A 25,139-nucleotide genomic window follows, 5' to 3' on the forward strand; every position below is an offset into this window, starting at 1 on the left:
TAATTACAACAGCAAAAAAGAACAAACCATTGGTATGTCTAATAATTTGAATGGATCTCAAGGAGATTATGTTGAGGGAAAAAGGAAAATCTCAAAGTTTCAAATATGGTATAATTTCATTTATATAACCTTCTTAAAGTGACAAAAATCATAGAGGTAAAAAACAAAGTAATGGTTTTGAGCAGAAGAGAAAAAGTCATGGAGATTTAAGATAGAGGTGGGAGTAGTGGAAAGACTGATGTCCCAAAATGTTTGATAGGGATGGGACTAAAGGTACTAGAAGAGTCCCTCTTCCATTGAGAAAAGATAGAAAATTGTAGGGATTGTGTTTTGATTAGTAGCCACTTGCTAAATCATTTACTCCAGCTAACAGACTTCATGTCTTCTTCCCTTATGGTCAGTTCCTAATAGAAAATATCATATCAAGATTCTTCTTTATTCTTTACTTTGTGGACTTCTTTTGAAGTTTGACTCTGATTTCTTTTCAGTGATCTCAATTAAATAAATGTTTAACTTTCTGAAAGAATTTGTTCAGTAATTTGAATCACTATTTCTGGATAGCATTTGCACATTAGTAAGTAAATGAAAATATAACACTTTACTAGACTATAGATAAAAATAAGATATTCTCCAATAGTGACAATGATAATGTGGTTTAATAATATTTTATCTATCTAAGTCAAAGAAGGGTGCTGAACATATTCAATGTAATTTAATACAAGGAAATAGAAAAGTACCTTTTAATTGAAAGACATGCAATATTTTTCCAAAAGAAAATATAAGGCAAAACTTAGAAAATCAGCAGTCAACATATAATATACTTTTTAAAATTTGTTCTTTTTAGTTTTGCATGACAGTAGAATATACTTTGACATTTCATACATACATGGAGTATAACTTCTCATTTTTGTGGTTGTACATGAAATGGACTTACTTTTAGTCATAATAATAAACTAATAATAAATTGTAAAGATGGGATTGGATTCTTTTGATTCATCTATTTTCAACTATGAAAGACATTTTTTGTTTTTATTTTATTCTTTCTATGTATAATCTAGTCTCCTCTTTCTCAGTAACTGTACCCTGATTTACCTTAGGGAACTATTCTCTTCATTCTTTTCCATTGTGCTTCACATGAGATTGCCTATATACTCTCAGTTGTTGCTTGTGAACATGCCTGAGGTTGACCATCCAAAGAATTCCAAAAGTGCTTGATTTCAGAAAATTTTCTGGAATTTTTAGAGACTTTCTTTTCTTCTGGTATTGCTAAACTAGTAAGATGAAAACCCGAAGTTATTGGTGACTACATTATTTCATTAAGATAATAAAAGTTTTATGATGAAGCTAACACTGGGAAAAGTGGAACTGAGGTTGGGATTTTATGACAACATGACACCCTAAACTCATAACCTGTTTTGTTATATAATCAAATCTTTTCTTTCTTTATCAACAGAAGAAAGTATTATTGGCTTGTTTATATGTATAACTAAAAACATATTTAATACTATTGGAAGCAAATATCCAATTAGGGAGTTATTATTGACTAATAAGCTATGTTAAGGAATTCATGTCATTTTGAATTCTTCATATGCATAATAAATCTTTTTTTTAAAGAGAGAGTGAGAGGGAGAGAGAGAGAGAGAGAGAGAGAGAGAGAGAGAGAGAGAGAATTTTTTTAATATTTATTTTTTAGTTTTCAGCGGACACAACATCTTTGTTTGTATGTGGTGCTGAGGATCGAACCTGGGCAGCACGCATGCCAGGCGAGCACGCTACCGCTTGAGCCACATCTCCAGCCCTATAAATCTTGAAAAACAAAACCCTGATGTTTCTATCACAAAAGAAAAAATAATCATATCACTAATATAGAATGTTCTTCTTATATCTGCTAAGTATTATGTTATTGAAATGACACTATATTAATAACAATGTTAGAACTGGATATAGCTCATTGGTAGAGCACTTGCCTAGTTCAAGCCCTTTGGTTCAATCCTCAGCACAAAGAAAAACAAAAGCAGCAATATTAAAAGTGACCTTCATTAATTTGTAAATAAATAACTAAGAATAGGAGTGAATAGATAACATAGTTATAAGAGGAATAAATGGGCTCAAAGACTTTGTTTCTATTCTCTAACACCTAGCCTGATCCTTTTGACTTTCAGTTTTAGAAGATGTAGGATAGAGTCGATTCACATATTTTTAAACTTTTTCCTCAAGGTTGTATCTGGGGAATTAGTAAATTACTTTTGTAAGTACTGTCAGTTTGTCTGAGATAGTGGTACTACAAATAACACTTGAAGTTAAAGTTTAATGAGATGTGTCACATAACAGCAAATCTTAGCCCTTGGTAAGTTGCAAACTAATTGATTTTTAAACCATTAAAGGATTCTATAACTTCACCTTAACTAAACACTTGTTGGATGCCTCTATTATTCATAACAAATGACCAGTTCTATGAAAAAGTTAACCAGTTTTGGACATTAAATTCTTTTCCAAATAATTGAATGTTATTCAATGTGAAGAAAAAATAAAACCTTGTTTAGCAAAAGTTAAACAAGCAATATCCTTCTTAATGTTAAAAACTACCAAAATCTCAGTGAGCAGGACAGGCCTCTTGCTAAGGATATTTTCATGAGTACATTGAGTTTATTCATAATCTTAGTTCTCTGATGGCAGAATAAGGTTATTGCCTTCTTTCCTAAAGCTGTGAATCGTTTCTCTAGACTTACAACAACTTCCACCAAAGATGATGACCCTATTATGAAATTCATGACCAGCATATCCACTAGTAGAAAATAAAATGTTCATAATAAAGTATATAGATGACATTTCCTTTTCTGCTAAGTAAAATCCTGGAAAAGAATCTCTAGGATTATTGGAGGTTCAGTGTAGCTTTAGTGTAGGTTTGTTGTAAGCTTAGTGCTTAGTACTTAGTCCAAGGGTTGGTAACTATGTCTGCTAGTCTTGTCTAGCCTATCACCTATTAAATATGACCTATCATGAAGGTAGGACTCTTTGCAATAGCACTCTACAATGAATGCAAAGGAATTTTTCTCATTTGCTTTGAAAGGTTCAGACTGGGAGGGCATAGATTAGTTTACAAGTGCCCAGGGAAAGAATTATTCTCAAGAAACCAAAATGGATCTATCTAATGGCTCAATTTAAATCCAATTTGAACACCTCTGTAGGAGAATATATTACATACCTATTATTACTTTATGCTAGTAAGAAGTTTTGTCTCGAGAATAGGGAAATGATAGTCTTTTGTGATAGGAACACTACATCTGGAAGAACAAATTGGAGAAAGAATTTGGAAGAAGAATAGGAAATTGAAAAACAATAGCCAAGAACATTGCTAACTGCTTTATATGCAAGTTCTATTGTGACTTCCCAACTTTTTGAAATAGATATCAGGAGCTACATTGAATCATTATGTAAAGACAGGCTCAGATAGATCCTTTAACTTGGGAAGGTATGTGTTCTAGTGGTTCATGGGAGGTACCACCAGTGTGCTCTGGCTTAGAGAAATCCTATACTTGAGGTTCATTGCTCTGTGGTTGAGATTCTTGGTGATTTTGTTTTTGAATTTGTATTTTTACTAAAGTTCAGGAGGACAATAGAGTACCAGCCAGGGGCTTGGAGCTTCAGGCAAATTTCAGTCCTGCCTTTCCTCTCTATTCCTTCTCTCTTCTCTGACATTGCCACCCTCTGCTGGAGGGGTCATGGAAGAAGGCAGTAGCTTTCCATGCCTGGAACTGGTGGCTCCATTGCACTTTTGGTGGGCAACTCCACATTTAGTGCATTCCCATCTCAAAAGGTTTCCTATCTGTTGAACCTCACAAATTATGCAGCCAACCCTCAGTAGAATCATGGTTCAAATTCAGCTCTGTGTGACACCAAGAACCTCTAATAGCAAGCAATGTTCAGAACTTAAATTAATTCTCTAGGTTTGGAATAGTATAAAGGGAAAGTCTTGAATTTGAAACTAAAACAACTGATTTCAATTTCAGATCCATCTTTTACTTTTTGATTGCAAGAAAACTTGGCCATCTTTCTAAATTGAATGTTCATAATGCACAAAAGCAGCCATATGTAATACCTAAACAAGTTTTTAAAATAAATATTATTCATGGATAGTAAAATTTGAATTTCCTGTAATTTTATGTATCATGAAATATCATCAACCATTTGACTTTTAGAAATTATTGAAAAAATGTAAAAATTATGTGAAGCTCCCAGACGATAGAAAAATAGGTGATAGACTAGATATGGCCAGCAGGCATAGTTTACCAACCCTTTGACTAAGACACTGTTTTTCCATTCATTCATTAATTCATTCAACACTATTCATTTATATGTGCTAATCAGTGTAAATAAGCATTAGAAGTCAGGCATGAATCCGTGTGATCTAGACCTTGAATTTTATAATTGCTACTTAGTGTTAACTTTCTTAGGCCAAACAAATAAATGAAAACAGAATAATGGATAATAGCTTGCAATAAAGAAAAATGTCCTTCCTAAAATAATATGGTTTTAAGTCTCAAATTTACATATTCACATTTATGAGTATATATACATGTGTGTCATACGTCATGTGAATATGTACATTTTACACACACACATGAAACTTATTACAATTCTGAGTTAGAAACTCAATCATGTTTTGTGTGTTGTTTACTGGTTACAGAAATCCCAAATTGTTTTTTATGTCTGAATACAGTTATCCTTCAGGAGTATTTGGCGAAGATTGGTTTAAAGAACCCCACCGATACCAAATTCTGGGGTACTCAAGTATCATATAAAATAGCATAGCATTTGCATATAAGCTAAAGCATATATCCTCCTGAACTTTAAATCACCTTTACTTATAATAGCTAATAAAATCTATTTGCTGTTTAAATAGTTGCTATAGAATATTGTTTTAAAAATAATGACAAGAAAAAACATTTGCAAGAATTGGTGTTATTATACACTGTATATAACCAGACATTATGAAAAATTGAGCTCTATATATGTAATAAGAGTTGTAATGATCAACATGGTAAAAAAAAGGAGAAAAAAAATCTGTATCCATTCAATACAGACACAATTGTTTTTCAACACTTAGATGACTGTTATTTGAATCTTCAGGTACAGAAAAGTACAGAGATGGAAGGTGACAGTATATTATCCTTATTTTAGAAATACAACCAATGAAATAAATTAGGAACATGACTATCTGGGAGTTTGCAAAAATTAGAATACTCATTCTCTCTGTTTCTTGCTATATATAAAACAAAATATACTCCTGAGTTAAGCTGTGAATCTGTATATTTTTTAAAGAGAGAACAAAATAATTTTTCTTTAATCAATATTTACCATGTGAGTGCTAATTCTGAAGTTATTGAAACTATAAGATTTCTATATTTATATATTGAAACTATAAGATTTTTTTAAAATTAAATAAAAACTTAAATTCTGTGTCTAAGTCCCAATGTCATAAACATACAAAGAGGATTTTTTAAAAAAGTATGTTATGGGTGTTGGAGTCATTTGGATTGCTTGTCGAAATATTGTTTCCCTAGTTCTAGCTTGGATTTTGTAGCCCAGTAGGTCAGAAATAAAGTTAAGAAATCTGTATTTTTGAAACAAGTAGATTAAGTTATTTTGATATAGCAGGCCCAGAGACAATACTTGGGACCTGGATTTATGAGGAAGACAGTTATTCCCAGTTTGGGAGTATTCTAGGCATTTCAGGGAAGCAAAAGTCTCTTTGTTCAATATGTCTTCATTTAAAAACAACTCTCAAAGGAAGCAGATTCTGCTAGTGGAAACAATGATAATATTTCAAACAGATTTAGGGCCAAGAAAAAAAAAAGAACAATACCTTGAAGACAAGGACAAACTGAATGTCACCCCTTGCCCCTTAAAAATTCTAAAGAAGAAGCAAGTCTCACACAAATAGCTCTTTCTCTACAACTTGAGAAAAGTTGCTCCTGATTAAGGCCCACAGCATAAAAAGAACCCTCTAGTAAGGAATGGGGATTTCTAGGCATTCAGATTCCATCATACCAGTTTGGAGACACAGACAAACAAACATACACAGCAAGCCTTGAATATATTTGCTGTACTTGCCCACTATCTACAATGTATTCATTTCTGAAATTCTTAATAAACATTTCAAGGATCTCAAGTATAACTTTCAAGATCATTATTTCATTAATATAAATTCTTGATCACATGGAATGTGGAACACTGAGATGACAGGGATGCAGCTAAATTCTCCCAGAGGTCATGGGTTTTGCCTTTACCATGATAAATTCAATTGCAAAATGTTAGCATTTAATTTTAGAATGTCTATTGCTATTATAAAACCTAATTGAAGATTTATTTTATTTTAAATTTCCAAGAGTTAGATATGAAATTTGTGAGTTGATTGGTCTTTGGTTTCTAAGCATGCTTTCTCCAGCTACTCTTTACTCAGTATCTAATGTACTGCTGATCAGTAGGAGAAGAGGTATTTTAAGTATGAATGATAGAATTTACTCAAATGAATTCTCAGTTGTAAGCAAAATTAAGAAGTTCATTGGAAAAAAGGCTTAAAGAGCTCTTAAAATAAAATTTTTGATTATCTGGAGGTTCTAATTTTGAAAATTTTACATTGTTATAATTAAAAGTTGTATTTATTCTTAAATGGAATTTTTCAGAATCTTCCTTTTAAAGTGAGGAAAGGAGGTAAAAATAGTCTTATCTTGTCATAGGCATGAGAGTAATATTTTTTAATGCTTGACTAATCAAACTTGAATGACACTCCCAACTCATGTTGTGTCAGGAAGTACAATTTCCCCACTGTCAGTTATTTTATGAAGTGGGTTTTTGAAAAATTCTCATATAAGATGAAGAATGCAGACAAACTATAAATTACCAGATTTCTTGAGAGATGCAATAGAATTTCTAAAAAGATTTTAAATAATGTAAAATTTTAAGCACAAGATCAATATAGGAAGGAACCATACCATTACTCTCCCCTTGCCACACAGAACAATAGAAATCTTCAAACCTTCTTATAGAGATCTACTATGGAGTGGGCTTAATACATAGATGTTTCAGTGCTCTGCCCTTTCTGGTCTTTATCTCAGTGATGAAGATGTTGTGCAGAGAATTGTAAAAGTTTATTAAGTTACTTTAGGAGTACACTTACTGTGCAGTAGGTTAAGTATAATGTAATAGCTGGATGCCAAATATTTCTATATTTCAGTATCTTTTTCCAAGTAGAATGTCTTAGGGTCATCATGGTAGGGTTTCATGTTTTGACACCAATTTGAGACTCATAATTTATCTGATGATAAATTATAAGTGTTTATTTTGAAGGTTGTTCAAACTATGGTCTATTGCTTTCCAATTTATTTATTTAATAAACTGGCAAAATATGATTAATTTATCTAAGGTTTTTTCCCTAACAAAGGCTTTGAAATTTCTCCACTTTGAAAACTCAATTATAGAATGCTATCTTTATGCAAATGAGAGAAACATACATTCTGAGTATTTGTCTAAGTTTTAAAGTCTAATATTAGAATTATATGAACATAGTGTTTGCATGAAAAATCACACTTGTTTATGATACCAAATACAAAGCAGTAGCACAGTGTGACAAAATTCAGATAAGAATGTGACTGGGAAAATATTTTTTTAAATAGGTAAAGACAATAGAATAGACCTTCATTATTTATTTATTTATGAATCTTCAAGCATATTATAGGTGTTGTAATACTGTTATCCATTCAAGAATATACATGGTGGTGGCTAAGTTAACTAACATAAAATGGTACTGACAGGACAAGATATCTGCTCATAGAGATATATTGAAGTGCATGGGGAACACTAAGTTGGGAAAAACTGACTTCTTGGGATGAAGATAAGATTCCCAAAGTTTTATTGAGGACTTTATCTGGGAATACTGGGCATTTATAGAACACACAGGCAGGGTAGTGCATTCTAAATTTGGCCATATGGGGCACCATGAATTTTTTGAGGAAGTCAAACAGGCAAAAATTACGAGTGGCAGAGCTGATTTTTATAAAAGCATAAGAACAATAGAGTAAGGATGACTCAGAAATCTTTGTTTTGATTTTAATCTAGGGAGAGTTGTTGGTGCATAGTAAAGCAAGAAAATAGCATGGAGAGAAGCATTTTCCAATATTGTAGAAGAAGGATTTGGAGAAGCATAGAAACAGGTTTCTGAGACAGAATATGGGGTCTCATCCATATTCTAAGTCTCATCCATATTCTAAGCATCTCATGTGCAACTCACATACTGTTTAAGAAGTAAGGAAATCCCTGGGTCCCAGATGATATTGGTCCAAAAGGACTAGGTAAGCACACAGGGTTTCTGGGTACCATCTGATTGTATCTAGAAGTGGTAGGAGAACATATCCAGGGAACTATTATCTGGGAGCATCCAACATGTGTTAGCAAATATCTTGTAAATTACATGATCTTATTTAGCTTTTACAACAACATATGGTGTAAAATAGTCTCTCAAAATCAAATGCTGCTATACTAAATTCCAGAGAGGTGAGTTAATTGCCCAAAATGATACCACTGGAAGAAGCAGAGAAGAAATATGAAACTGCCTGCCTGGTATTACAGCTTATACTCTTTCTGTAGAATTTCATACCTCAAATGGCATCTTTTTGGCTGGATATATAGTAGTGAGATGACCATTTCAAAACTTTAGCACCTACCTCTCAGGGAGAAGGCTTTGGGGTGTGATTCTGAGCTTACCTCCTCTCTGATTTTATGGGAAAGCGGCATCAGAGAAGTCATAAGGCGAGTGAATATACCTCTTTGAGGCTAGAATGGGCCAGTCTTTAACAGAGGCCATGGTGCTGAAGAGAAGACCATAGATACCACAGATTCTGCATGCAGAACCTAGAGGATATGGTGACTCTTTATTAAAAGATGATATTAAAGAGAGGCACGAAATGACTTATGGCATGAGAGACTGGATAAAAAAGGAATCATCAAGCAACATATAAAATATGAAAGGAGGAACAAGCTTCTTGATCAGGAGATTAAATCTGACAGTAGCTCAATTCTTATATTTCTAGCAAGTAACTAGTTGCAGGTCTAGTCAAAAGACAATGTAGTGGACAATAAAATTCATTATCAACAAAATCAGCATAATAACTCTGGGGATTAGTATTCAGGATCTTTTAAGTGTACCAAATACAACTTTAAGTTCTGAAACTGACACTATTTTTCTGGTGAGAGATGTGTGAATCACACTGGAGAGTTCATTTATTATAGCTACTGTCTAAAAATTTGTTAGGGCAAATAAAAGACTGTGAAGGAGTGAAATAGCAGGTTTGTTACTGTGATGATTTTATGTGCTTTGGCTACTGTGCCATTTGAAAAAAAAATGACATAATCATACTTATCACTGGCATTCAGTCTGAATATCAATTTTGGCTAGGAAAGAAAAGATATCATATAGGTTCCCAAGTATAAAAATTTGGAAAGTACAAAGAGTGGTTGGAGTAGTTGCTTATAACATAAACAAAAATACATTTCTTTGCTTTCTTTTTGAGAATTTTCATTTTTATAAACTTGAGTTGAAAGTAGATAGAATTATTTCTTTGGCTCAATTTGACAATTTTGCCTCTCTGAAGGCAAATGTAATGCCAAGAATGTGTTTCAAAAACAGAGAATGTGTTTGTGAAAACACTTATGCACATGTCCCAATTCAGCATTGCTGTTGGTTAGGTGCAGCAGTTGATCTGATTTTCCAACAATCTGAGGCCTATTTCTATTCAAGAATTTATAACATGGCTGTGAATTCACTCATTCACCATTATGATTGAGTGTCAGTGATATGCCAGGCACTATGTTAGCTTCAGACCTGGGAATGAAGCAAAAAAAAAAAGTTTGTTCTTAATAGGAAAAGAGAAAATAAATAAATAAATACATAAATAAATAAATAGCATAATAATTTCTAGGAGGGAAATATGCTATGGAAAATGGTAAGTCTGCTTTATATAGATAAAATAATGGCCATGGATCCAATAATGTGGCATTTTATGGAGCATAATAAGGGACATGTGTGGAGTAGCTCCAACAGGGTTTGCTGATGAATTGAGCAGAGAGGACAGGAATGATACCCATATTTTTGGCTTAAGCAACCAGGGGTTTAATGACACTATTATAAAAATAGGGATGAGTTAGGGAGAAACAACTTTAGATGGAACATGGAGTTGACTTGGTACCTATTTATTGTGAGATGATTAGGCACACAAAAGAAGTTTTACATGCTATTTGATACTCAAATCAAGAAGTTATGGAGGGCTGACCATAGTGGCATACACCTGTAATCCTAGCAGCTCTGGAGGCTGAGGCAGGAGGATTGCAAGTTCAAAGCCAGCCTTAGCAAAAGTGAGGTGCTAGGCAACTCAGTGAAACTCTGTCTCTAAATAAAATACAAAGTACAGCTTGCGTTGTGGTTTAGTGGTTGAATGCCCCTGAGTTAAATCCCTGGTAAACTCCGCCCCCCCCAAAAATGTCACGGAGAATTCTGCTATATAGCTATAAATCTGAAAGACTTTTGCATATGAAATTTTTTAAAAGTCATGTGGCCAGTTGAGAAAACCTCAGTTTGGACAGAGGAGAGAGAGTTGAAGACAGATTCCTAAAGTATTCCAATATCTGGAAGTCTTGAAAAGGAAGATGATCTGCAAAGTAGACTGCATGGATGAAAGGATCTTGAATCAGAAACTATTGCATTTTCTACTGTAATTGCATTTTCTATTATAATATGAAAATGAACTTTTAAAAGGAATCCTGAGGAGAATGTGACCACCGGAGTTCTCTAAATCTAATATACAGAATTTAAAAAGTAGTACAAACTGTTGAAAATATTTGCCATAGCACATAATAACCATCCATTTAATTAAAAACCACTTATTAAACAGATACTTCTAGCTTAACATGTAACTATAACTTCCATGATGTTGTATGTCATTCCATCTCTTCAAAAGATTAAGATACATACATGTAACAACACGACTATCCTAAGTTTGTATTGATCTTCTATATAAAAATGAGCACTTATATAAAACAAAATTTTCCAAAACTTCCTTACCAAGACAACTGAGTAAGCTTTGGAATGATAAGTATTATTACCAGCGTTTTGCATAATAAGCATAGTGGATCGAAAGAGGTTAATTCACTTGACTAATTAATATCCAGCTAGGACCTAAGCAGAAACTGTAAGACTCCTGATCCATTGCTCTTCCCAAGATCAGCATTTATTATGTAATTTGATTGCTTATGTAGACCTAGAATCAGAGACAATGTGTATGGGTTGCATAGGTTATGCATTGCATGGATAAGCTATTAAAGTCTCCCTCAGTCTGGCAGTTTGCAACCTGAGCAACATAAGTAGTGATTGTGTTTAAAGCAATATTCTACTTCAAATATCCTAGAGATTTGGAAAGATGAGAACTAAAATTCATTGTTCATCCTTTCATGGCAAATCATCATCTTTCCAAATAATGAAAAAAAAACCATTTGGATTTTTACAATAATGATTGTTATTGATAAGATTGTTAAATTCAAAGGGTAGATTTTCTTTCTGACATAATATTTTATGTGTTTTTTAATTTTCTATATACATTTCCCTTAATGTACTCTTTTCTTAATTTATGTGCACTCAACTCAATGTTGCCTTAATAATTTTCCAAGTTTCTATTCTGTTTTCTTCCAGTAGGCTTCTAGAGTCACCCTTTCTTTCGCCTTTAACCTTAACCCTTCACATTTTCACTGTTGGCCTCAGGAAACCAGCTCATCAATGGCATTGCCCTTTCCTGCAAACAATAATACTCATGCTGACTTTCACCACTACAATGCCACTTTTGCTTTCACCTCTTTGATTCAGTGCGTTTTTTTTTTTTTTTTCATTTTCTCACCAATGCTCAACTAGCTGTTCTTTGTGGTTTGGATCTGAGAATGCTCACCATATTGTGATGGTTTGGATTGCTGGTTTCCATCATTACTCCACCTCTTCATGTTCCTGTTCTGATGAGAAGCTAGTGAAAGGCTCACAGTCCAATTCAATGTCTCTTCAGTCCCTCCTTTAAAAAAATGAAACAAATTATTTATTTTCTATTCTGAAATTCTGCCAGCCTTGACCATCTTAGCTCTGATCTTCTGAAACAATTGTTTCACTTCCTTCTTCCTTCCCCACCAATAACCACTTTAAAAATAAACAAATCATCAACTTAGAAGTCAAAGAAAAGAAAAAGATTTGTATGTGTGTATATGTTAGTCATTGGATATTTGACTTGTTCTTTTTGTAATTAATATTTGTCATTATCTAGAAGACATTTGATTAGATAATCAATTAGAGAATTGGTATCATATTTAATCATGAGATGTGAGAGATTTAATTGTGCTCTTTCACTTAAATTTTTTTTTAGTTGTAGATGGACACAATTCCTTTATTTTAATTATTTAAAACTTTTTAGTTATAGGTGGACATAATATCTTTATTTTATTTTTATGTAGTGCTGAGGACCGAACCCAGTGCTTCATGTGTGCTAGGTAAGTGCTCTACCATTGAGCTACAACTCCAGCCCTTAACCTCTTTCTTAAGATACTGTCTACATAGAGAAGTAGGATTAGAGTCATCCAATAACTGAAAAGACAATATCTAACATTTTTGGATTTTAGGCATGATGGGAAAATTCTATTTCTAAAAGGGGAGGGACTTCAAATCACAATGACATATTATATTCCACATTTTCTGGGATTAAGGGTACAGTATCATAAGATAACTGGATGTATCAACTTAGTTTCAATTTATCATGGAAAAACAACACTAATAAACTGATGACATTGACTTTTTATTTCAGAGACTTGAGATGAGGCTCAAAAGAGAGAGTACACTAGGAAGTAGTTTAGAAAATATAAAGATTCACACATGCAACTTATGGGTTCTTGGAAATCTTTATACTGGCATTGAATAAAACCAACAATGCAGAAAATCTATGGATCTTAAAATACAAAAAGTTCCACATAGAATTTAATTTTATTTGTGTGTAACAAAAACATAAATCATCCAGTATTTAGTAGAGCTAGGCAGGAATAAAATATTAGATAAAATGATAATAAGAATTACCAAATATTACCAGAATTGGTTTATTCACTGTCAGTTTTATTATTTGTCTAAATCACTTAGGAAATCAATGAATACTATTTTCAACTGGAAAATAATTATTTGATTTGACAAGGTCAAGAATGTACACTGACATTTGATTTTGTCATATTTAGTTATAAATCGAGTTAAATTTGAAATTGATTTACTTGAATTAACATTCAAATAGTCACAAAAATCTTTACCAAATGTAAACAAATGTAAGATATACTGAATCTGTGTATCTTATCTATATTATTTTATGTTCATTCCTTTCCTTTTAAGAGAGAAATGAGTAATGGTAGTTATGACAATTTTGTGAAATTGATTTTAATCAATTATACTAATATTACCTCTTAAACTTATTACTTTTCATATGTAAACGTTTTAAAAATATATTCATTTTGTGAAGTGCTATTGAATAATTACTTTAAAACAACTTACTTCCTAATATGTAATTGGACGTTTGATGTATGAGGCCATCCTGCTGAATATTTCTCAGTGTCTCAGAGTGGACATTTTCCTCTGTTCTGTATGTGAGTATAAATCACATTAAAGCTGTCCATGATTTAAGAAAATAGAGCTTTTGCAATCTTTACCCATATCTATCTGTTTCATTTTTGTCTATCAGATTTTAAAATTTTGACTGGCTCATAATTACTCCTTCACATGTAGTATAAATTGTTTCTATTTCTTAAAACAAACAAAGAAACATATCTACACAGAAGTGCAAAAATGTAGAATGTTTAAATTAATCATCAATACTATATTTACCATTGCATTTTCATTGCAACATGCTCAATAAATTTAAGATTTAAGTTTCTAACTTTCAATATATTTTTTTCCCTCATTTTGCTCAAGTCTAGAGTTTGTTAACAGTATCCACACATTTTGATGGGAATATTAATGAATATTAAATTTCATTTTGAGGAAATGTATAAAATTTAAAAATATGTTTGTTTCTACAAGCAATGATTTTTATTATCATGTACATTGAAACTTCATAATGTTGTATGTTAACGTAATGGAGATACTGGTCAATTATAAAGTTTGTTCATTAATAATTCATATTTCCCAATATTAATACTCTATAGTAATTTACCAAATTTCAGCATAAATATAAATAAAAGCAAAAGAAGGATTTTTAAAAAGAAATATCGTAATGCTGATTTTTAAAGGATTTTAAAAAAGAGAAAATAATAGGTAGGTTCAGCTAATTTGAGGTTCAGCTAATATTTTAGCATTTTTCCATGACCATAGACAATCCAAACACATAAACTTGATGAAAAATAAAAATATTTATAAAAATAAGCCACCAATAAATAAATAAAAGATAAAAATATTGGCACAAAGAGAAAGCATTCAAGAATGAAGCAAAAAAAAAATCATACAATTTTATACCAGTAACTAAAATACTTATATGGGTGTCAGGTTGTGGGAAAAGAAACATAGCCATCCAAATTTACAGTGACAATGGATAAGATTCCGTAAAAAAAGCAATTTGGCAGTAAATAATGCACCCTCAAAACATTCATATCATTAGATCAGTAATTATATTGCTGGATATTTATCATAAAGAAATAAAAAAACACTATGCACCTAAGACAATTCACTGAGCTTTTTATGATAATAAAAATCTGGAGGTAAACTCTGTGGTTCTATATGTAACAGAAAGTGAAAGGACATTTTTCCTGGAATTTTGAGCTAAAGCTTAAGACAGAAAGGAACAAGTTTCCAATATAAGTTTATAAATCCACATGAAGTGTTAATGTTTAAGGTTGGATAAATTCCTGCAGAGGTTAAAGAAGGGCTTGCAAAGTCATCCAGACACTCCATCCTCTTCCTTCCTGGACTCAGGGTATACATATTTAAATATTTTTTTGGTTGTCAATGGACCTTTATTTATATTCAGTACTAAGAATCAAACCCAGTGCCTCACACATGCTAGGCAAGCGCTCTACCACTGAGCTAAAATACCAGCCCCCACTCATCTTTTTTAAAATATTTTTTCAGTTGTTGATCAGGGTGAAGAATTTAAAGAGGCATTTGCACACATCCAAGGGTAAATACAAGCCTCCCTAAGTTTTGTGCTCCAGATTTCTTTCCCATCCTTTATACTTGATGGTATGCCTGTGGGATACACAAACTGATGAAAGCATAGTAGGAAAGAGGCAGGGATAGGAAGGCAGGGTAAGGATGATGGTATGAGAGGAGTGGTAGTGGAAGGCCACTGTTTGGCATGGAGGAGTTGCAGATCGCCTGTGAATTGGTCTCCTAGGAAGACAATTAGATTTGAGTCATCATCTTCTACCAATCCTTTTGGTCTTTTTATTACTGGTGTTGCTTTACTTTTTAAACCACCTTCCAGATGGGGTACTTGGCAATTTGGCTCAAATGCATGTATTTTCTGGTTTTCAATGGACATGTAGGAAATATGAAACCTTGCCATGATAAAATGTGAGCCTACAACTCCTCCACTGTCCCCCTTCCTTTCACCCCATCCCTTTGTCATGAATGACAGTGGTCACTTAGTGTCCATGGAGGATTTGTTCCAGGAGCCCCGAAGATGCCCAAATCCATGGATGCTCAAATTCCTTATGCAAATGCTGTAGTGTTTGCATATAATCTATGCAGAACCTCCCATACCCTTTAAATCATCTTTAGATTACTTATAAATGTTCTGTAAACAATTGTTATACTATATTGTTTATGGAATAATGATGAAAAATCTGTACATGTTTAATATATATACAATTTTTTTCTGAATATTTTTGCTCCCTCGTTGGTTGAGTCTATGATGTCACACCCACGGACATGGAGGAGCCAGTTGTATTTTTAATGTTCTATCAGAAACTCTGGTTTCTAAACCTATTTGAATAAATAATGTGAATAATGGAAAAACAACATGAACTTTTTGTCATATGTAAGTATGCATTTTGAACAATTATTTCAAGGTTTTGTGATTCATTTGGAGGGTCACTTTAAATCTTGGCCAATATCTCTGTTAAGAGCTTTTGAAACAAGAAGGAAATAATATGTGCAGAATTCCCCAGAGTTACACTGCATTTGTGGATTTCTTTAGAACAACAAAGAATAAATCACAAGAATTCTTGTTTTCCTTCTTAATAATGATGCCTTTTGGGGACACTGGAAAAGCACAGTGCCATTTCTGAAGGTTATCAGAGAGTTTCCATGGAATTCGTGCTTGTCAATTCCATCTCTGACAAAGAGTGTCTTTCTACTAACTCTCCTGACTTTGACAGAACTGTGCTTTATATAGCACAGCTTCATCAGCAACATGAGCAATAGTACTGAGGCGGCATCTGTAAAACCAATGAATGATGAGTGAAAACTTTGACATACATTTAAAACACCCCAGTAGTCTTATCATTTGTTTTTAGCTTTTTAAATTTAAACTTCCCTTATGTCACTTGGAGAACAGGCATGTGAAAGATTGCCAGCAACAGAGGTCAAGTTACTTTCCAGCAGTGCATCTCATTTGTAACATTCAATACTGTGCAGAATGCCAAAATCATTGCTTAGTTCAAATTCAGAACAATAATGAAAGGCCAGAGCTCTCAGCAATGCAACAAGTGTAGCATTCCCAACTGGTATGGTTGCAAGAACTAATAAATAATGTTTTCTAGCTAAATGTATATCATTATGTGTAGGAATTTTGCAATGGGAATGGTAAGGACAACTGCTTGATTTTTTTAAATTGCATGTCAATTTTTTATTCCTTCCTATCCTGTTTATAACCATTCAGTAAGTCACTATCAATGTTAAGATGCTTTTTACTATTTGTGTACAATGACACATTATATACTATACAGAGAGATACATCAAATCGAGTAATAATGATATAACTAAGATGATTCAAAAAGCTATGATGAAGGAAGTCACTATATCTCTTCCTTGATAATATTCAAATGAAGGGCTACTGAATCAGCAAAGTTGACATTTTCTCTACACATTGGGATACAAAAGAATTAGTAAAGATAAGAAAAGCAGTAGCATCTAATTTCATTTCATTTGTGAAGTGTATATGTGGCTATTTAAAAGTCCAATAAATCTATAGGCTTTAAACACTTGAATTTAAGTGTTAAAAATTCTTACATTTATAAAATGTTTTTGTAATCAGTTTTCTTATTTTGATAACAAACATTGATTATGAGATTTGAAGGGTTACAATGATTATTATCCTCTTTTTGCAGGTAAATGGACAGTTAAATAAAAATTACTGGAGACCATTGTTCTGGACTATGCTCCTGCACAGGGCCAAAAGGAGAGGCTAAAAATCAAAATGGAGTCACCCACACTAAATTTCACATGACCAAGTTGATACTAAACCGTTTATCTGACCTAATGAAGTTTCCTTTGCTTTAATTCTTACACAAAAGAGGTAACCTTAAAAAAGGCAGATGCTAATCAATCAGTTATTTTCTTATTGTTCTGGATACCTATCTCTGCCTTCAAGGAACCAATCTATTTTTTGTTCCTTTTGTTTTTGTTTTCTTCTCCCGTTTTCGGCCTATAAAACCAAATTATTCTCCTCAGCACATCAAAAAGCTTACTTTATTTTATGGAATAAAATGTTGCCAGATTCTATAATTAAAGCCAATTAAGATTGCAAACTGAATTGTTGTCGTTTGATAAAACAAAGATAAAAAGGAATTTAGAAATTTGACTAAGCTGATCCTACTAATAAGTGGACCAGACAGTATTCACTAGACTTTCATTAGTCAATTACACATGAATTTGTTGATTTTTAAAAACATTGTTGTAGTGATTAAGTACATAAGGGTTAGAGACAAGTTCTTTGCCATTCCAAAGTTTATGGTATAGTGAGGTGGTGGAGATATTTTTATATATCAACTATACAAACATGTAGTAAATTCAACAATAAATATACAAATAGAAACTATAAAGCTCAGTAAATTAAATAACTTTGAGAGAGATTCTGAGAAGATTTTGTTGAGGTTGTGATTGCTAAGAAATTCTGAGTTTGGAAAGTGAGTCTAGAGGGAAAGTTTGAAGTGCAGATAGGTCAGATTATGAAGAACATTTACATCATATTAAGGATATAAGACTTCATGACTCTTCTACATGCTTACTTTTACCATACACAATCCACTTCCAAGTACTACTAAAACAAACAAACAACAACAACAAAAAAAACCAGATTAACAAATTATGTAAACTCTGAGAAGAATAGTTTAAATGCCAAAAAAATCAAAAGAATGTTACTATAGAAACTAACTGGGAAAGGGGAGGTACTTGGGAATGAAATAGACCAAATTATATTGTTCCATTGTATGCATGTATGAATACATGACAACAAATCTCACTGTGTCTATAATTATAATGCCTCAATTAAAAAAAGCAGTAGTATCTGTAAACCATAGTCAAATGTTGTCAACTGATGAGATAAAGATAGGGAGGGACCTGTTTTAGTTAGCTTTTTTATTGCTGTGACTATAAGGATCTGACCAAAACAACTATAGAGGAGGAAGTTTATTTGAGGGATTAGTATCAGAAGTATTAGTCCATTGAAAGCTGGCTCCATTCCTCAAGGCTTGAGATGAGGCTGAACATCTTGGCAGAGTGTGTGGCAGAGGGAAGCAGCTCACATCATGGATATCAAGAAGCAGAAAGAGAGACTCCGGCTCCAGATACAAATATACACCCAAAGCCATGCCCGCAGTTAACCACTTCCTCCAGCCACGCCTCACCTGCCTCCAGTTACCACTCAGTTAATCGCATCAGGGATTAATTCACTGATTAGGTTAAGACCCTCACATCCCAATTATTTCTCCACTAAACCTTCTCACACGTGAGACAATGCTTTTAGGGGATACATCACATCCAAACCATAATTGTTTCTTTTGATTTATCAATTTGGAGGCCAGAAAGCACAACTAGAGAATGATTAGAATGACTAGTCATTCAACTAAATCCCCCTTCTCAACTAGAATTATAACTGGCAAAATTTGTCTTTTCCTTAATCACACTTTCCTGTCATGCTTCAAATTTTCTCAAGGCTCAGTTCTCTGCAAATAGAACTGACAAAAATTAATCCAAATGAATGTATTTCATAAGAGTGCAGATGTTACCTTTTTTTTGTTATTGAAAATTTGGATGAAAAAGTCTGAAATAATTACCTAGATAACTTACATTTTACATATCAGAAAGAATGGAAGTACTTGCCCTGACTCATTGCAGAGGAAGGAGGTAAGTAAAATGCTAGATGGTTACACTTGTTTTTGTAAAGAAAGCTACTAAGACATATCTGCTATGTGCAGAATGGTTATTTGGTGTCTGTAGTCATTAGTGCTTCTATGTGGCAACAAGTGAAGGATTTTCATTCCCATCATCAAATAATTGTGGGAACTGAACACTCCCCATCATGTTATGCCTCTTGTAAAAATGTTTCAATCTCTTGAATGATAAGTTGTACTCTCCAGGGTATCCAGATATAACTGGTCATCAGTGTCCTCTTCTGTAAAATGAAGCTATGATTTATATTTAGTATTATTTGGGAATATCTGCTAATATAGTGCATGCTTCTTCAAATATGTAATTAGGTAGGAAATAAAGAACAAACTCATGGGTTCCTTTTGTTGTATATATCTTGATCCTATCTTAGGTTTATATTGTGTTTGGAACATACGAGGCTACTTATTTAACTCCCTGCCAAGTACTGTTCTTTTTCTATATCATTTATTTCTGTAACCTTTATTTTCTGACCTCACCCAAATGTTCTAAATATGAGCAACTTTAAATCTATCAAATATTGCAGATACCATGTTAAATGCCTGGTTTTTAAGTCTCGTTTATTTTTTTTGTAGCCAAAAATAGTTTCTTTCATGAATTCCTGCAACATACTCTTTCTGTTTTCTAGAGCTATATTTTTGTGGCAAATGCCATAAGCTGGATCACTTAATATGTCTTCCACATTCCTTGACTTCTTTTCCTCAACCACAGAAGCTGCAAAATGATATGACAAAATCAGGTCATGAGGATTATCCATGTGCCATGGCCTGCAGTGTCTTCAAAGTTGTGTACTTATTTTATTTTGACACTTCAAATGGAAAGGAAAACAAATGTTGGTACTGAATTCTTCCTGTGGTGTATTTTTTCTGAACTTTCCCCCCATACAGGGACAATTTTCAGGTAGCTAAATGAGTGTGTAAACATTAGAGTCATAATCATTGCCTTTCTAATTATACTACATCTTCTGACCTCATTTTAGTATTTTCTGGCAAGTGAGGACAGGAAGAAGGAAATGAGTAATACAGAACCAAAAAGAAAAGTAATTATTATTATAATCTATTTATATACCAGCTACATCCATATTTATTATATTTTAATCTCTATATTTGCTAAATAGTTCTGATTTTTTAGGCTCATACAGATGAATAAATTAGGCCTTAATACACAGAAAACTAAAAATAATCAAACGCATAGAAGAAGAGTAGGATAGAAGCTAGCAGGGTTGGGAAGATAGCATTAGAGTAGCTTAGTCAAGGGATGAACAGTTTCAGTTAGGCCCGAGGAATGAGTTTTGGAGATCTGCTATACAACATGGCAATAGCAGTTAATAACAATGCATTACATAAAATTATTTAGAAACACTTTAAGTGTTCTTATATACATATTTCAAAACCTCATCTTATACATCCTAAATATATACAATTTCTATTTGCCTAGTTAAAAATGAATAAAAGAAATGAATACTTAGATAAATAAGGTAATTTTGCTAAAGCCCTACAGTAAGTCATGCTGCTGGGATTTAAACATATGAACATCTGATCCAATCCCTTGTAATGTAATACAAAAACCAGATTGACTCATCACTTTAACTGGGAAGTACATACCTCTAGGCACAAGATACTATTTGCCTCCATCAATTAAGTCTTACAGAGCCAGTTAACCATTTATTAAAAAAATACTATAAGAGAACTGGGGATATAGTTCAGTTGGTAGAGTGCTTACCTTGCATGCACAAGGCCCTGGGTTCAAACCTCAGCACCAAAAAAAAAAAAAAAAAGAAAGAAAAAAAACAAACAACAACAACAACAACAACAACAACAAAAACAAGATTATACCAGTACTTTTCTAGAACTGGTTTGCTGGTTTGCATTGGTTTGTAAGTGTCACTGGGGATATTTCTTTCTGACTCTGTTCAGTAACTTCAGGTTGACAGTTTGAAATTGATCATGTTGGAAATGTTTATACTAGGAAAAATGGTAAATTCCACAAATTCTTCTCCCTCCCATAGCTGGTTGGCAAACATTTTCTGGAATACCACTATCCAAAACACTTTTTAGACTCTTTATAAACATCCTTAGACAATTTTAACAATAATATTTTCCTTTGGTATTCTGTATCCTTTTAGAGTTCAGTTTTCATTTATTGACATTTCCAATATCATTGTCATGTCCTTTATGTTTCAAAGACTTCTCACTATTAAAAAACGAAACATATCAATTTCCTTTTCACCCTATTTTTCTCATAGCCCTCTTTTGCTTCTTTGTAAAATTGCAATTTCATTGTGTAGTTGTATCAAGAACTATCTTATGTCAAGTAATTTGCTTGTTCACAGGGATGCTTCTTTTCACAGTAGAGGTCTGTTAGCTGCAAGGGCAGATCTATGGTTAATCATTCAAAGAAGACAAAGAACCAGAGTCTTGGATTATCTCCAATTTTGTGATTATGGTTCATATATAGTTTTAAATGTTTCCTAAGTGAGAACCTAAAGGCGTATGAAGTACAGAGTCTTACTCAACTGTGAGAAAAAAATGTTAATGAATTATTCCAAATCAGGATTATTTATTAGTACCTGGACTATGACTTATTGGCACATAAAATACAAAGTCAAATTATTTGAGGAAGAACAAGAGAAAGTTTTAATATTCTAAGATTATGTGCATTGATAGAATATCTACTTCAAATAGATGAGTTCAGTGTATATGCATACTAGCCAAGAACATCCCACAGTTAATAACAGTAGAAAATACTAACTGTGCAAAGTTAGTATTTTCTTTCTTCATATCATATGTAATCTGGGTCAAAAGTCACAACTGAGGAAATTTCTTTTCAAGTTTTTGTGTAATTCTTCACCTATTTGACTTCATATTGAAGCAATTTATAAACTTAGTAAAGGAAATTGTTTGAAATTAGTGATATTTGACATCTTCCTGATCAAAATTTCAGGAATTTTTATCTGAAAGGGTGTAAATCAGTTTGATAGAAGTCATAGAAGATGGAAATACAACTATTATCAATTTTCTCTTTCAAAAAAGCTGAGTTTCTGGAAAATAAGTGAAGATAAAACTGTCATACTCAACCAGCCACATACTACAGCTGTAGGTCAAAGAATGACATCAAAAGAAGGTTTGGGGAGGGATATGAAGTATTATTCCTGGGTCTGCAGTCTGCTTGGGTCTTTGGGTGGCATATTAACATGAGAAATGTGTTCTAGTCCTGCCCAGGTGTATTGTGGTAAAGACATAAATATTAATATAATTAACAGTGACATTTTGATGGAAGAAATTTCTTTTGGGACTATTGGTTCTCTTTGCTTACTATTAGACTTCAGAATCTTGGTAATGACAAGGAACTCAAACAATGACCTATACCAGTTTCTACCACAACCAAATAAACTCATTTGTCTATAAATCCAAATTGCCAAAATGTATTTACTCCAAAAGGATAAACAAATCAAGGAATTGACAATCATTAAAAAATAATAAAAATGATAAAATAGAGAAAAAATAACATGAAAATAGTTTGGTCTAGGTAAAACAAAACTTGATATTCATAGTAAGCTAACTTAAGAAATGGTTACATTTAATTAAAGGACAAAATAATCAAATTGGGTATCCAGATTTGCTTAAAAAATTAACAGTATTTTGCTTATAAGAAAAATTCAAAAATAAAGTAAATCTACAACTTTTAAGCAAACCCAAAGAAAGGAAGGATAATAAGGCTTAGAAGAGATGATGTCCATTAAAAAAAGATAAAATTAAGTAAAATTTACATATGAAGCCCATTGAATAAGTCCAATGGAAAAATAAGTACAATTTTACAGGGAGATTATGATGCATCTCAATCAATAATGTATTCATCTTATAAAATAAGGATATCAAAGTGTTCAATATAATGCTGAACATAAGTGTTGTACTCAGCATATTATCTATTTTCCTGATACACAGTGAAAACATACATTGACATACATTCAAGCATCCCTAAAAAAAGACTTAGTTAAGTATTTCAATTAGAAATCTTGCTAGCCATATTTTCTGGCCACAATATAATACTAAGATGAGTATCAATAGAAAATGTATAAGCAGAAAAAGTAAAAAAAATTGTGATTTAAAACAGTTCTTCAAAATATTTTCTTTAATAAAGAGGAACATTGTAATCCAATGTTATAAATTTGGTCTGCACAATTGAGAGTGATATAATTTTTTTTTTTTTCGTGCTAGGGATTGAACTCTGGGCCTTGCTCATACTAGGCAAGCGCTCAACCACTGAGCTACACCCCCTGCTTTGATCTATAATAATTTTAATGGAATATCTCTATGAATATAATTATATGCTATTGTTCAGACTTTAAAAGTAGAAAAGTATTGCTGAGGATGCTTTCAAACAGAAGCACCTACTATATGATAAATTTAATATTTCATACCAGTGGGAATAAAAAGAATATCTTTTCAAGACAGTATTTTGATAAATAGGTTGATTAGGAAAAAAAATCAAACTCGAAACTTATGCACATAATATATAAAAGTGAATTTGAGCTTGATGAAAGATATATAATACAAATCCATTAAAACTAGAAAATATGAACAAATATTTAGCTGATCTCATGATGAAAAGTTGAACACTTCTGGTTTCATGAAACTAAAGTAAAAAATTGAAATATTGAACTATACAAAATTTAAATTTATATGCTATAAACATTTACTATGGACCAAGTTTAACAAGGGGAAACATTTACAACTCATAACAGAAAATGTTTGGAAAACCATAAATATCTAGAGCAATATGAGCAAAAGTCACTGCCAGATAATTCTAAGAAGGAGAAATTAAAGTGATCACAAAAATAGGAAAAAAATAAATTCAACTTTAAAAGTAATCAAATGAAAAATGTACTGATATTAACAAGTATTGAGACATGTGATTTTGGCAATCAATTATTTAATAGAACAGAAATACAATACTCAATTCTTGTGAGAATGTTGTTTTAGAATTATGGAGTATTTTACTTTGTTCTTTAAAATATTTTGTAGACTCATGTTTTCAACAATGAGGAAAATATGATTAGAATAAAATAAAATATTTTTTATTGGAAACACCTGTAAAGTCAGCAATATGAAAGAAAATACATTTAGCTTTAAGTAAAAATACCACAGTTCATTTTTATTTTAAGCTTAACAAACAAGAGATAAAACTCTTAATAAAAAGGAATTCAGAAGAGGATGTAGTTTTCTCTTACAGATTGGAAGATGATTGAAACAAGTAGAAATGTGGATTTCCACCTCCATTTCAGCCATTTATCAGCCCTTGCTTTAAGACAAACCATTTGGTTTCTCTGGATATTACTTCTGTTTTCTATAAAATAAGGATATTCATGCCTGTCCAGATGTGAAGATAAAATGTAATAACATATTTGGATGCAACTGTTAAAACCATCAAACTGTGCATCCTGAAATTATCATCACTGTATTCACAGAATTACAGATAGTTCTGAATGATTCTTGTTGCTACTCAGTTTGTATCTAGGGCAGGGTATTCCTTGTACTTTTCATCAATGAGGTCTGGTACCATTTTTGTATGCTATAAGCAGGTGTAAATGTATTCAGCAGAAAGCACTTACTTTCTAACTCTTCACTGTGAATTCTACATATTTGCGTCTAACACCAAATTGGATGTTTTTCTGAGAAAAGTAATGTTCCAACATATG

The 25,139-nt window shown here is 32.4% G+C and overlaps 1 protein-coding gene across 2 annotated transcripts in view; it reads right to left on the reverse strand.

Moving 5' to 3' along the window:
• Positions 1–25,139, reverse strand: part of Htr1f (5-hydroxytryptamine receptor 1F) — a 170,592-nt gene that overhangs the window by 136,322 nt on the left and 9,131 nt on the right. For both annotated transcript variants that reach the window (XR_013436957.1, XM_040286936.2), the window contains exon 2: positions 11,991–12,107. The gene's annotated coding sequence lies outside the window, so the exon portion shown is untranslated. The remainder of the gene's footprint in view (positions 1–11,990; positions 12,108–25,139) is intronic.

This window comes from Ictidomys tridecemlineatus, chromosome 3 (genome assembly GCF_052094955.1).
Source record: "Ictidomys tridecemlineatus isolate mIctTri1 chromosome 3, mIctTri1.hap1, whole genome shotgun sequence".
In the NCBI taxonomy this organism is placed as follows: domain Eukaryota; kingdom Metazoa; phylum Chordata; class Mammalia; order Rodentia; family Sciuridae; genus Ictidomys; species Ictidomys tridecemlineatus.